This window comes from Netta rufina (assembly GCF_964035555.1).
Source record: "Netta rufina genome assembly, chromosome: 1".
Lineage (NCBI taxonomy): Eukaryota > Metazoa > Chordata > Aves > Anseriformes > Anatidae > Netta > Netta rufina.
Window position 1 is genome coordinate 181,993,933 of NC_140123.1, and position 14,299 is coordinate 182,008,231.

The window sequence follows — 14,299 nt, forward strand, 5'->3', positions numbered from 1 at the left end:
TTCATGATCAGCATGAAGGATCCTCCTGAAAGGGAGAGCTGTCAAAACGGAAGGCAGAAAAGAGAAAAGTCAGAATACAGGAAGAAAAAAAAAAAAAAAAAAAAGACCTTAGCAAGTCGGTTAAGATCAAGTCTGTTAAGACTACAGCTCCAGGAAATGAAATAAACCGTAAGCAACAGTTCTGAGCCTGGTAGACAACCATGGGACAGATGAGCACAGATGAGATGAGATTTAAAGGAGTTTTCAATTACCAAAGACATGAGGGAGGGAAGACAGTCTGAAAAGTAGACAGTCACACCAGGAAGCTGGATCTGGTTGGACAAAGCAGGCAGGTTATAAAGTTCTGTGAGGGCAGAAAAAAAGACCAGAATAGAGGGACAATGACAAACAAGAGTTATACATGAGACTAGCTGATGCATTGATGGGGAAATGGTATGGTTAAAAAACATCAGAAAGAGGATTCTAAAGGATGGCAAGTGTAAATACATGTACATACCTGGACAAAGAATATGGGGCACCAGGAACAGCCAGCAGCTTGCATGGCTCCCTGCGTACTGTAGCAGCTGGTGTACACTCCTTTCCTCTGGAATTTCATCATCCCTGCGTGTTAGACAGAGACTCTAGAGACTGACCTGAGAGCTGTAGATTGCATTTGGCATTAAGATGTTCAAACATTAGTCTTTGCAATAAGTCTTCCTCCAGCCTTCCCACTAGAGCAACTGTCTATTTTGCTTTTTTCCCATATTCACTTCCCGCACATCAGTGTAACCATCTGGTGAGTTGGAAAGTCTGTATATTATAATGGACAAATCTGGATTTATCAGAGAATGAGAAATGAGTGTTCATTCTGGAGTTAATAGTTTCCAATTCACTTTGTTTTGTAACTCAGAAAGGAAAGGCAGAGTTAGTATGAAGTGTTAAAATAATCTATACATAACTTTTATAAGATCTCTATGTTTGTTTGCTTTTTTTTTACCCAGTGGGTAATATATATATATATATATATAAAATATATAATATATATTATTATTATTATTATTATTATTATTATTATATTTTTATATTTTATCATTATATTATATTATATATTATATATTACATATTATATATTATATATATTAATATATATATTATATTATAATTTATAATATTATATCATGAAATATACCATATAATATATATTTATTTTTGTAATATACTATAACAATATATAATATGTATTATAATATAATATATTTTATATTATATAATTTTATAATATAATATAACATTTATTTTAATACTTAAAATATAATATATTATTATATGTATATATACGTTTTTTTAAAATATTTAATCAGTTCATCATCTAAGTGGAAATAATTACAGCACAATACATAAGGTTTCATTGGTTTTCAAGCCCAGAAAGTATTGGCCAAATTTAAGACCTGGCAAAAGCAGTACCTTTAGTGAAAATGTCCCACTGGATGGAGCAAGTCCCAAGGCTGTCAGCTGATCTGCCTAATTATGTTATTCTTCAACACCCTTCTTGGACCTAGCCTTAAATTCCTTATTTTCTATGTCAGTTGTTTCTAGAGTGGTCTTTTAAATCAAATACAATTTATATTTTTTAAATAACAAACATGGCAAACATTAAAATAACAAAAATAACAAACATTCCTTGACTTGAATATAGCTGGCTAGAGCATAATTACACATTACAATTAAAAAAATATAAAAAAAATAAAAAAATAAAAATAAAATTAAATTAAATTAAATTAAATTAAATTAAATTAAATTAAAATATATATATTTGGATACAGAAAAATATGGAAGGTTTCCCCTGACAAGGACAATTTAAACTTTTATGAAGGTCTGAAAATTAGAGATTATACTAAAAACCATTTTGCATCTTTTACTATTGTGTTTGTTACCATGTGTTAAGATAACGTATTCTAATTTGGTACATTTTGTTGAACTATTAGGTAGTTCGACTAATCCCTGAAGTTTGAAAGTGAAAAACTTCCACTTAAGAAAGAAAATAAAGGTCATTATATTTTCATAGCCTTCGTTGGTTTTTTTTGTTTGTTTGTTTTGTTTTTGTTTGTTTTGTTTGTTTTGTTTTGTTTTGTTTTTCTCACACAACTCTTTTCCTGTTCTCTTCTAATACAACAGAGATGAAACATTTGATAAGACAATAATAAATGTCTTATGTGTGAGAAACGGATTACAGTTTTCAGCAGAACAGCAGAACCTCAGTTCACAATTATTTTAATAGGGAAAAAATATTTTTTTCTTATAGCTTGTACATTATAAAAAAGTTAACTCTTTAAAAACAAATCACCAATAAACATTCAGCTAAACACTGAAGAATAATTCTAACAATGCCATAAGAAATAAAGTTATATTAATAAAAACAAAATCGTGTCAGATTAGTTATTGTTTCTGACTTATTACAGCTTTCCAGGTAAAGTATGGTGACCAGAATTCAAAGGCATTTGAGAACCTTTCTTGTATACAAATGAGAAAGATATAGAAAATATATAAGAGAAAAATATATATAACTATGTATATAACTATAACTATATGTATATAAATTATAGTATATATATTGTTCCATTCTTAAAAATAATTCCATTATATATATATATATCCATGTTATATATATATATAATTTGCATTACATTCTTATTTAATACCATAAGACTCTTGTTAAGCAATGACATTTTTTTGGTAGCAAAATTCTAAATTACGAATCTTGAAACCTAGAAAATTATTATTATTTCTCTGCCAGAGAGAGCTTCACCATATCAGTGTGACATAGACTGTAGCCTGAATGACTCGTTTCTGCAGTGTTGTTGTTGCTATGGGAACAGATGTGAAAAGCCTACTGCTATACTATAACACAATTAAGCATATTATGGCCTCTTTAATTGCATTCTTTAGAAGTCACCACAAACAAAGAGAGAATATTAAGCTGGATGGACTCTCATTTATTTTCAACAGACAATTTTGAATGAATATAGCAGGATAGACTTTCACTTATTTTTAACTACTTCTTTCTCCTACTGTTCTCATCTGTTCTCATGCCAAAAGAGAAAAAAAAAAAAAATCTGTCATAAAGATATCCAACATATTACTCCACTTAAAAGACAGAAATACAAAAAGCTGTTCTTAAGGGTTTTATGAGCCAACATTTAATATTTAGTAGATTCCAGGTTAATGACAGTGGAAAGTTCTAGAATGAGAATGTCAGTTCCTCCTACATCATGGACGAACATATTTCATTATCTCTTTTTAAATAGCTGGGATTAACTGATAATAAGTCTAGTCTTATAATTCATAGTTAGTACCATGAAACAACTGCTTTCATTCCTGTTTTTTGATTGGTTGGTTTTATTTGTTTGGTTTTGGTTTTGTTTTCTCCTAATATTGACTCCCTTTTCTGGTTTATGTGCTACTTTATACTGAGATGTCAAAATAAAGCTCTATTCTTTTGGCAAAGAGAAGGAAAATAAAACAAAACAAAACACTACAATGCAAACTTTGGTAAACAGAAATATAACTTGTGAAGAGACAGAAGAATGTGGGGAATTTCCATGGCTCCATTAAGTCTAAATTCTTATACTACATTTTAAGTACTCTAAATTTGTCACTGTCTGTGGCATAATTCTGTCTGCAATGTTCCTTTTATTACCAAGCTTTTCTCACAGTTCACTAACAAAATTCTATCTGTAGAAGAAGAATTGTTCTGGAATTGCCATTAGAAAAAAGAAAAAAAAAAAAGAAAAAAAAAGAAAAAAAAAAAAAAGAGAGTGAGAGAGTGAAAGAGAGAGAGAAGTTGAAAACTATGGTATTAATAGGATCTCTGAAATTTGCTAAATGGAGATAACAAAATAACAATAACCAAAGTCTTGAGGCATTTGTTCATAAGGCATATTCTAAGTTTTGGAGAACAAGAGGACCTTTTCAGGTAGAAGAGAGAGGAATAACCGGAAAGAAAGACTTCAGACTAGTAATAAAGTAACAGATGAACTAATAAGATTACTACCCTGTGATAGAGATCGTATAGAAGTGAAGGATGGGAGGCTTACAGAGCTGCCAAAAGGTAGATATCCCTGAGAAATAAAGACAGTAGTGGTACAGTCCAAGCACCATGAACCATTCTCATTCAAAATATTGATACTAGTATAACCATCATCACTGTTATTGATTGTTGTTATCATTATTAATTGCCTGTGTGTTTCTATGTCCCTGCTGTCTGGCTGAGGGCTGGATTGCAGACTGACTTCCCATGATCACTGGGAGAATTTATGCCCCCAGGTACAAACTATGGTCACAGAGACTGGATGGCTATGGGCAAGAAGGCAGCAAATTTTGTTCCAGGGTGAGTAAGAGATGTGCTGTAATTTGTCAGCATGATTCTAGTCTCACACACAGTAGCCATTTGGGGCATTTTTGGTTATCTGTTAGCCTCAACATCAGTACAAAACCTGTGATTGTCTTCTCAAAGACACAAGAAATTGACAGCATGCTGCTGTCATGTCAATCATGTGAACAGCTGTCAGCTCACAGTTTGCTTTTTGAGGAGAATGCTGGCCTCATCAATAGGTCAGAAGATGGGTTTGAAACTCTGACCCTAACATTTGGAGGAGAGAGTACATCAAAGTAGAGGACTTCAGATGGGACAGCGATGAAAATCTACTTCAGATTATCAATGAATGTTTCATTCATGCCAGAACAACAGCACTGATTCATGTGTGTTCTAATAAAATAATTTCAAGTTAGTAGGCCATCTGTTAGGATGAAAGAAATCAAAGTGAATGAGGAAAGAAAATTAAGGAACTTTCTAGGCCACGACTTCTACGTGACTCTGCTTGAGCAGGAGGGGTTGAACATTATGACCTCCAGATACACCTTCCAAACATTCTGTGGTTCTGTAAGCCAAAATTTAGATTCTAAACATTCATATCATACAGACATAATTGTAGAATGCCTTGGCTTTCATTGAGAAAGGACTTCTTTCAGATATTATCATAAATAACTGCATATGAACAACAGTGAAAAGTTATTTGTTCCTTTTTCCACAGTGCCTGATGGGCTAAATTCAGTAAACATTCATAGCACATGTTGGCTGAAACAAGGTTTGTTACTGTCACAAGAGGATAAGTTGCTTTCTCCAGCTTTATCATACATATTGTCTCTTTTCCAGATTTTGGGGATGTCCCATGTAAAAAGTCATCCCATTTTTGTCTCCCTCAACACATGCCAGTATTGCAAACATCAGGCTTGTTTCTGTTCTGCAGCCTGGCGAAGCAAGAGCAACTCTCTAGTAGCCTGGCTTATCTGTTTTACTCAGTAGGAAACGATCACATATTCAGTATTCAATATTTAAGCATGACTTCATAAGCTAGTGGTTAAGGAAAGAATCTTCGATTATCTGCTCTACTGAATACTTAACATAGAGTAGTGATCACTTACTGACACCAAGTCTCTGTACGTAAAGGAGTGTGCTGTACACTGGAAGGAAGTTGTTCTGTTTCTGTCTGCAAGTCTAACAAATATGTATTTATTTCATGGGGGAAGAAAAAAAAATAAACAGTTTCAACAGGAAGTGAAGATAGAAACTTATTTCAATACACTTGAGAGACTGTCGTGGTCTTGAAATTAGAACATTCACGGGAGCTGCAGAAAGTTAAGGTTCAAATCCTCTTAAGTAAAGATATAAGCATAACCTCACAATGTAGGTGAGTTATTGAACTATTACATGGATTTTTTGAGGCAACTGATTAAAAAAAAAAAAAAAAAAAGCAAAAAAGCATAAAACCAACCAACCTCTCTTCTTCTCCCAACTATGCTCTGACTGAGAAGATGCAATAAGCAGTCAGTGTCAGAAGCACTCTGAATTGTATCCTATAATTGAGGCTTAACTTTCTGGGTTGAAGCTCTGTTTTCACTGTGTCTTGTTAGTTACCTCAGTGGCCTCTTTTGCTACCTGCTGTCCTTCATGCATCTTGTTTTTAGAGATGAGCCCCTATTTCATTAATGGATCTTGTTTCTGTGGACCTTATTTTGTTGAGGCATTTATGGGAAGCCTGAGCACTGAAGTCAGGATGAGGGATTCCAATCTGCAGCAAAATGCTTTAAAGAGTCATAATGCTTCCCATTGCTATGTTTAAATATTTTCATGGTTAAAATCCCAAACCACTTCTGCTTTCATACAAGAGCATAACTTAGAGTAAAATGGGAATCTGTGAGATGAGGAAGATGGTTTATTGCTCTTACCTTGTTCACTTGCAAAACACAAGGATCAAAAATGTCTTGTTCTTCCTCTAACCTTCATGGAAAAATAAAGGAAAATAAGCTTTAGAACTTATAGCTCACTAAGCAATTGGGTATCTCTGGACTAGACTGTTGGCTTTTGTGTATGTCATGACTTCAGTCCTAGTATTTACTTGCTTTTTGTACATATACCTAGAATATACCTAATGATATTGTTTGTGTCCATGTATTTTACAGTTTTGGTTGCAGTTATCAAGAATTATCAACAAGATCAATGTAGCTGATGTGATGAAAAATAAAGATAGTGTGTGTAAATGGAAAGGAGTTTCTTACTAAAACCATGATATTCTACAATGATTATGAAACTATAAGATAATATTCAGATATGGAAAATATTTTTATAGCTGTACATATTCTGAATTTTGAAGTTTCAAATGTAAATATGTGGGATCAGAAAAGGTCTTAAATCTCTGACTGCATCAATTGCAGCAATGCCCACTTCTTTGAATGATAGGACAGGGTATGCTATACATATATTCCTTCTTTAAAATTATTTGGAGCATCATTTGCCATCTCCTTACTCTCTTAACATTAACTTTTATATGGGATAATTGGATCTATTGTATATACATGTGTGGAATTTTGCTTCTTTTTGCAAAGAAAGATGTATCTTTTCAAAACAGAGATCTGAATTTATATGTAGGCTGTTCTTTTTATACAGACAGGCATGTCTGATGGGTGAATCTATCTGCAGCACGAACTTTGGCTCTGAAACCAAAGAAAATATAGTCCCCTTAATTGTTTTGGTTTAAGGTATTCAAATGCCAGTGGATATTATTTAGAACAGATGTTCTTTATATTCTTAATATAAAGAACACATCAATTTGGGAAACCATAAAAAAGAAAATGGGTGTATGCTGTCACCAGCCATTAAAGGTTACTTGTATTTTTCTGAAATAAAAGTTTAGTTATATTGATAGTTCAAATAAAGTGGACTAGCAATACAGATGCAAAAGAGAACAATAGAAAAACAGCAATTATCCAGGTTAGTTGTTTATTTTCTTTCTTTTTTTTTTTTTTCCCTACAACTGAAGAAGTTAATGTTGCTATAAAATTCAGAATGCAATTATTCCTTTGATTCAGAAGCTTTGTTTGTTTCCTCACTAACAGCTCACATAATTTCACATCTGGGTTTTATTTTGTATTTAAAATAATTATGTAAAAAGTAATTTATAGAGCCACATCAATGGAGAAATCCACGGTAAATATTTTGATTTGCATACTGTATGCTCATGTTTTTTAAATATTCATAATCCTTATTACAAATTTTACTGTTAAATACCATCCTTAGAATCTGTTTGCTCTAAGATCGTCAACCTGTGGCTATGGAGAGATCAAATGTCACTTTCTATTGTTTGTATTGTGCAACCACATACTTAAAAGCATATGAAAATCTTTACTGTTCTTACCTTGTGTATATGTTCCTTGTTCTCCACCACAACTGGTATATGCAGAGAACACGAAAAAGAAGTGATAATGTACTAGAGACTCAGGAGTGAAGTACTTGAAAAGGCACACTGTGGTCTTCACTGTGACAGATAGTATTTTCATTTAATTGCATTGATCATGTTTCATGTCATCATAAGGTCTCTGCCAGTGTCATATTTTCTGTGTTATCAATGTTGTGATCATTGCTCAAATCTTTAACTTTCTTATCTTTTTTCTAAATAACATATTATTAAAATTAATTAGTAATAAATTAATTGCCAAACAGTCAAACAATGTATTTCCAGTACAAAACAAAACAAAACAAAAAAGTTGAAAGGCATAATGACCTCTGCTCTCATAAGGATCAGAGGAGGGGAGGGATTTCCCTTGCCAGGAATGCCACCAGAGAGCAAGCTTTTAGCGTATTATAAATTGGTGCAAGTGCGACAAGAGAGAGGCTAATATTTTTACTATAACTTCAGCACCGTCAGATATTCTGGAAAAAAACAAAAAAAAAGGAAAAAAATCCTCTCGTGAAATAATTTCTGATTTAGGATGTCCTTTTTGTTGCAAAATATATTATCCTAAACTGAATTTTCATGTCAACATTCGGTCTGGAGCAAAGTTTTATTGACGAATTATAAATCCCTGACAATAGGGAAATGTAATGTAAATCCTGACAAGATCCTTAGCTATCATGGTACAAATGACAATAGTATAATAAGTAGCCTACTGCATATTTTATGTTAATAAATATGCACAAGATAAAGCATATCATTTTAATATTATAAACTCATATAATTAATATGTTAATATTAATTGCATAATTAATATTATACATATAATATAATATATAACATATAATTAATAATTGTATACTTTCCTGAAATACAGTAGTGTATATTCAAACACACAAAGGCATTATGCCGTTAGAATGTCTCAGCTAACTAGAAATGAGTAAAATGCACAGGTGATATCAGTATAAATGCATAAATACAAGAATGTTTTACCTCAGCAGTGACCTCCTTTTATTTATTGATCCTATTTTACTAAAATTCTACTCAATATCTGTGGGTTTGTGTTTTTTTTTTTTTTTTGTTTACTTTTACATGCAATGAGAACTGAATACTTACAGAAACAATCTGAATACTAAAATAATGTATAACATCTTCAAGAATTGTTAGCTAGTATCTAATTACATCAAAATATGATGTAAAAATTAATTGATATTCATAAATACTGTCAATAAACAATTAGAAATAGTTACTTCCATAGTACTTTATCATTTTGGTAGAACAGATTCGAGAAGATATTGTGGAGGTCTTTAAAAAAAAAAACAGGTGAAAACTCATTTGGAAAGAGAACAGAGAGCAATTAATGTTTATAACCTGAAATAAGGTTTCCTAAAGCTATGATATGAAGTAAAGAAAGAAACTGAAGCCGTAAATCAGTATATTTTCATTTTTTAAAGATGCTAAATACTAAATACTATATACTATATACTATAAATACTATATACTCAATACTAAAGCCAATCTATGACTTCAATATAATCATTAAGTTTCTTAGCATAAGGAGAAGTCCTCAAGGCCATGAATATAATGGTATAAATGAATTCAGGACCTTAATTGCATATCTCAGGGAACTAGCTGATTTCTCTACTTCAGCTTAACATCTTAAAAATGTTTCTGATGTTATGAAGGAAATGATGGTACTTGGTGTTTATCTCATAGGATAGATTAAGGTTTAACAATTATCAAGCAAATTAAGTTTATTCAAAGCTTCTGAAAACATATGCTTCTAAAACTCTATTAATGGAAACAATTCGGATATGGGACTGCTACCCATAAAAACAATTGAAGAATATATGCTATACTGAGAGTTTGGGCTACCTTGTTTAACATTTAAGTTACCAGTGTATGGCATTATAGGTCATCCCAACACATATGCACAATGTGTGTACAATATTTTTACATTTTAGTTTCAGTGAAAAGTCAGTGAAGTCAGTGAAAAAGTAGACTGTGATGTCTACTAATGTGCTTATTACCCCTTCCAGCAGAAGTCCTACAGCCTAAGCTTTCTTTATAAATTTTTGCAGTCACAAGTCTTGTCATCCTCCATGACTATAATCATGGACACATAAAAGCTTGTGTTCTCACTATATAACACGAGGAGACAAACTGAAAAACTTGCAGTGGAAAAACAGGAGTTCCACTTCTTGCATTTTACCCTCTCTCAAGACACTCTAAAAATTTCTGTGTCCTCAGTAGCTAAACTGTATTTAGCTGTTATATAAACTATTATATAAACTGTTTAACCTGTTCTATCAACAAATTCCCATTCACAAGTATCTAGCTCCTTTTCAACTGACATATGCAGATTATACAGTCTATCCCCCTAATTTTACTGTATTAATTTTATGGGTAGTGTGAACTTGCTGAAACAGAAAGTTAGAATAGGAAGTGGTAAATATTAATTGCTTATCCCAAAGCTGGGCTGACAGACTTCTGATGGAGAAATCCTTTGAAGAAATATTAGTACATGGTCTGTAAAACAAGGAAACTAATTGCAGCCCTAAAAAAAGTGAATAGATACATTTATCCTGAAGCGGCATTTTGCTAATTGTATGTATAAAATATTTAGATAACCTGTTAACAAAACAAAATTAAAAATTACATTGAGATACTGCTGTATACTACAGTAGTATCCATATTCTCCTATCCTACATATTGTTTGAATATGGTAGCAGAATTTGCCCGAGACGCTTCCAGAGACTTATAACATCAGAGTTTTTTCCATACAGATAACATTTCTACAACTTGAGCTACAGTTCAGTCCAGATAAATATTTCAATGTGAGTATGACTGTAAATTAGGGCTAGTGAACAGTAATGTTAACATATAATTATGCTCCTCAAAGCTCAAGAGTGATGCATCCCAGCAAAAAGGCAGTCAGGCAAAAATGTCATAAGGCCTGCACGAATGAAAAAAGTGCTCCTGGAACAACTCAAATGCAAAAAGGGAGCCTAAAGAGCAGGAAGGAAGGCCAGGTAGCCTGAAGAATACAGATAAATCATCTGATCAGCCAGGGATCAGGTTAGGAAAGCTAAAACACTGGTAGAATTAAATCTGGCCAAGGACATCAAGAGCAACATGAAAATGCTTCTATAAGTGCATCAGTGGTAGAAGGAAGACTAGGGAAAATGTGGGGCCCCTGTGTGGGGAAGGAAACAGGAGAACTGGTTACCATGATAAGTAGAAGGCTGAGGTACTCAACAATTTTCAGTTTTCACTGGCAAGTGTTCTAGCCAAACTGCCCAAGTCACAGAATACAAAGGCAGGGACTGGGACAATGAAAAACTGTCAACTTGAGGAGGAGATAATTTCTGAGGTCATCTAAGGAACCTGAAGGTGTGCAAGTCCATCAGACATGATGAGATGCATCCTTGGGTCCTGTCATGAGGGAACTGACAGATGAAGCTACTAAGCCACTATCCATCATATCTGAGAAGTCGTGGTAGTCCAGTGAAAGTACCCAGTGACTGGAAAAGGGAAGACAGGACTCCCATCTTTAAAAAGGGAAAAAAAGAAGACCTGGGAATTACAAGCCAGTCAGTCTCACCTGTGTGCAAAATAATGGATCAGATCCTCCTGAAAACTATGCTAAGGCACATGGAAAATAATGAGGTGACTGGTGACAGCCAACATGGCTTCACTAAGGGAAGATCTTTCCCAACAAGTTAGGTGGCCTCCTAAAAAGGGGTTACAGTACTGGTGGATAAGGGAAGAGCAACTGACAATCCACCTGGGCTTGTGCAAAGCAGTTGACACTGTCCTGCACATCATTTTTGTCTCTAAATCGCAGAGACAGATTTGACAGATGGATCTCTCAATGGATTAGAAATTGAGTGGGTGGTTGTGCTCATAGAGTTGTAGTCAACAGCTTAATGTCCCGGTGGAAACCAGTGACTAATGATATTTCTCAGTGATCAGTGTTGGGACTGGCACTATTTAACATATTTGTAGGCAACATGGATAGTGGGATCAAGTGCACCCTCAGCAAATTTTGCAGTGATATGAAGCTGTATACTGCAGTCAAAGTACTGGAGGGAAGGGATACCATCCAGACGGATGTTGACAGGTTTGAGGGGTGGGCCTGTGCAAACCTTATGAAATTCAACAAGTCCAAGTGCTAGGTGCTGCATCTGGGCCAAGCACAAATACAAAATGGATGGAACATGGATTAAGAGCAGCCCTATTGATAAGGACTTGGGGATGTTGGTTGATGAAAACTCAACATGAGATGGCAGTGTGTGCTTGCAGCCCAGAAAGCCAACTGTATGTCTGCATCAAAATAATCATGGCCAGCATGTCAAGGAAGGTAATTTTCCCCCTCTACTCTTCTCTCATGAGATCCCACCTGGAGTACTGTGTTCAGCTCTGGGGCTCTTTCTCATCCACAGATGAGAAAGGCTTAATTAAAGGGAAAGGAAATGGGGAGAAAAAGAAACAAAAGAAACAATAAGTCTGTGCAGAAGCACAGAGAGAAGGAAAAAAATTATTCTCTACTTCCCTGGCAATGTCCTCTCCCCATCACTTGCCCACCCCCAGCCTGCTGGCTCTTGGGGGCTTGGAACAGTCCTGATGCTGTGCCAGCACTATGCAGCAATAGACACAACACTCGAGTGATATCAGTGCTGTTCCAGCTACGAGTGCAGAGCACAGCACTGTGAGGGCTGCTGTAGGGAAAGGTGACTCCAGCTCAGACAGACCCAACACCCTCTCCCAGCTCAAAAAGGACATGGATCTGTTAGAGCGGGTCCAGAGGAGGGCTGTGAAAATTATCAGAGAGCTGAAACACCTTAAAGAGGGCCTACAACAAATCTGGAGAAGGACTCTATCAGGGAGAGTAGTAAAAGGACAAAGGGTAATGGCTTTAAACTAAAAGAGGGTGGATTTAAATTAGGTATTAGGAGGAAATTCTTCACTGTGAGGGCAGTGAGGCACTGGAAAAGGTTGCCCAGAGAAGCTGTGAGATCCCTGGAAGTGTTCAAGACCAGGTTGGATTGGTCTTTGTGCAACCTGGTCTAGTGCAGGGTGTCCCTTCACATGGCAGGGGGGGTTGGAATTGCATGATCCCTAAAGTCCCTTCTAACCCAAACCATTCTGTGATTCCATATGAACTTCAGTTAACCCTATATGAAAAGAGAGAAACTCAGTTATAGGAACAAAGAATGATAAGTATGAACAACATGTTGTTTCACTGGGAAACTCATGAAGGTGTCAAGAACCACAGAGTGCTAGCACCAATGATGGTAGCACCCAATTGTTAGACACAGAGGGAATATGAATGAGACAAGAACTGGGCATTCTTTGCCTATCTCCCAGACTGAAGGTGTTTGGGGTCACTAGGGAGACAACACATGGGACTCACAGTCATGTCCCAGACCATGTATTCTGTGGCTGGAGCCACTGCTTTGACGACCTGGTTTCTTTTCAGTCTTCAGGACCATTTTTTCTTTCTTGTGGGGCAAGTCATGAAATGTATAAAATTTCATGTATGCATGAACAAGGTGTTTAAGTATACAGGACTTAATATTAAGTATACAAGACAAGTATTTTAGTCTCTTCACTGTCTTTTAGTCTTGAATGGTGAAAGAGTCAGCATGTTTTAACAAGTGCTTACTTGTTTATTTATATCAGTAGTCTTTTTTTTTTTTTTCCCACAACATGTTTCTCTGTTGTCAATTTCTTCTTCATGTTGAATTTTCCTTTTAATAGGGTAAACATTTTTATGCTATCTTTGATAAACTAGATGTTTTTATTGTCATGAAGGAATGTGTCTGGAAGAAAGGAGAGGAATATCTTCTTAGCTTCTCCTTAGGCCATCAAGAGCTAAACAACCAATGTAGTCTTATCTACTTAGTGAACAAGTAAGTAATTTTAACCTTCCTGGAAAGCATAAATGGCAGTACTTGAAGGCATGTTTTACTCTACCCACTTCCAGTGTTAGAGGAAAATAATATAAATGTAGATCTCAGAAAATTGAAAGCTGTAAAATGAAAAGCTGTATCTTTGGCAGAATATTGAAACAGTTTATGGCTCTGTTTGGATCTGAAGAAGAGTAAGATTTTAGCATGTTTTCCTAGACTAATAAGTGTTTTTATTGTCCTGGGTACCATGACTACATTATCTGGGCCACAGAGAAGCAAGTATGCAACTTTTGTCCTTCAGGCACTGTGGAGTGGTCATAAGGGTCAATAGTTAGTGAATTTCTGTTTGATGGACTATACAAACTTATTGATTTAATTTCCTGGCACAGTTCTCTTGAATTTCTGATAGCTACATGTCCATATAAACTAAATGTCTGCATAAGTAACAATCTCATTGGTTGATTCTGAAGAGAATGAAAAGATAAAATGTATGGAAATCTTTACCCATATTACACATAAGACACTTGCTTCAGGAAGGAAGTCCTAATTTGACTCCTCTGTACAAAATCAGTAACAATAAATAAGAGTTTTGGTTCTGTACCAGTCAGTCTCATTCTT